The sequence below is a fragment of the Anabrus simplex genome, chromosome 8, assembly GCF_040414725.1.
Source record: "Anabrus simplex isolate iqAnaSimp1 chromosome 8, ASM4041472v1, whole genome shotgun sequence".
Taxonomy (NCBI): domain Eukaryota; kingdom Metazoa; phylum Arthropoda; class Insecta; order Orthoptera; family Tettigoniidae; genus Anabrus; species Anabrus simplex.
In genome coordinates this window covers 29,537,597-29,539,238 of record NC_090272.1, presented here as the reverse complement: position 1 = coordinate 29,539,238, position 1,642 = coordinate 29,537,597, and the positions used below count along the sequence as shown (strand labels likewise).

The following is a 1,642-nucleotide window of genomic DNA, read 5'->3' as shown; positions in this document are numbered from 1 at the left end:
CCCGCAAGGCCCCTGTTCAGCATTGCAGGTGAGGCCGCCTGGGCGAGGTACTGGTCATTCTCCCCAGTTGTATCCCCCGACCAAGAGTCTGAAGCTCCAGGACACTGCCCTTGAGGCGTAGAGGTGGGATCCCTCGCTGAGTCCGAGGGAAAAGCCGAACCTGGAGGGTAAACAGATGATGATGATGAATGTGACTGCGTTTGAAACATTTCATAATTTATAATTAATTGTTGATCAAGGATTTATACAAATAATAATTTTTTGTGCCATTAAGAATTTAATAAAAGTTACTAAGCACATATTTGCTCCTCATTTCAAGTAGTTAGGCTCTCTTCTGAACCCCATCGTTTGGTTAAGATCGTGACCGAAACATTCCCGCAACGACCCCAAGATTTAAGAGTTCAATATTGCTCTGCTGTAGCAGCTGTGGCCGACCAACAAGGGTTCAATACAAAATATAAATATAGAGAATGATTCGTGGCATTCAGCAACAATCGATAGCTGGTTCCGTGGTGTAATGGTTAGCGCTCTGGACTCTGAATCCAGCGGTCCGAGTTCGAGTCTCGGCGAAACCTGTACATTTTATCTGGTCATTAACGTGTTAAAAAGATAACAGTATGACTTCTGTCACATTTAAAGTAATATTCCATCAAGTAAACTATCGGAATGTGTTCGATGCGCCTTACAGCGCCGGAATGCAAGTTTTTTTTTTAAAAAAAAATCGCCTTTCATCTTTCTTTATTTCTTAATCCGTTTATCTCCCTTGGTTGCTTTTCCCTTTGACTTAGCGAAGGATCCCACCTCTACGGCCTAAAGGGCAGTGTCCTGGAGCGTGAGACTTAGTGTCTTCCGATACAACTGGGGAGGAGGACCAGTAACTCGCCCGAGCGGCCTCAACTGCTATGTTCAACAGGGACCTTGTGAGGGAATGGGAAGATTGGAAGGGATAGACAAGCGGCCGTGGCCTGAAGTTAGGTACCATCCAGGCATTTAGCTGAAGGAGAAGTGCGAAAACACGAAAAACCACTTCCGAGAATGACTGAGGTGGGAATCGAAACTCCTCTACTTAGCTGACGTCCCGAGGCTGAGTGGCCCCCGATCCAGCCCTCGTACCACTTTTCAAATTTCGTGGCAGAGCCGGAAATAGAACCCGGGCCTCCGGGTGTGGCAGTTAATCGCACTAAGACAGAAGTTCAATTCTTCTATTAACTTTACTAAATACAATACATTAAATGGGTGGTGGCATCATTTTAATTTCCTTATAATATCATAAACCTTACGTGACACAGTAGCTATACCACAAAAACATACAAACTCATAAGAAATATAAATACAGGCAATGATTCCTGACAACCGATAACTGACGGCAGTTGATAGCATGGTGTAATGCAGGGCCTCTCAGGGTGCATGTACCAGCACTGTGCAGGGTGCAAAAGACGACTTCGCTTGGTTGACCAGAGTGCAGACCCCCACTCCTCGATTTGGAGCAATAGCGCTGTCTCTCATTTTTCCCACGCCTGTCACGCTCACTCAGCCTGTCTCCCTCTTCCTCACTTGCTCCGTGGGGCTCCAGATCCGAGCCAAGTTGAGCCGAGCTTAGTCGAGTAGCCCAGAGACGAAGCGTTGGTCCGAGCCTAGACGA

At 46.6% G+C, this 1,642-nt stretch overlaps 1 non-coding gene across 1 annotated transcript; it reads left to right on the top strand.

Annotated features, from left to right (window-relative positions):
- The first annotated feature begins 503 nt into the window (after positions 1-503).
- Positions 504-575, top strand: TRNAQ-CUG (transfer RNA glutamine (anticodon CUG)). Its single transcript has one exon. It is a non-coding gene; the product is annotated as a tRNA-Gln (tRNA).
- The last annotated feature ends 1,067 nt before the right edge of the window (positions 576-1,642 follow it).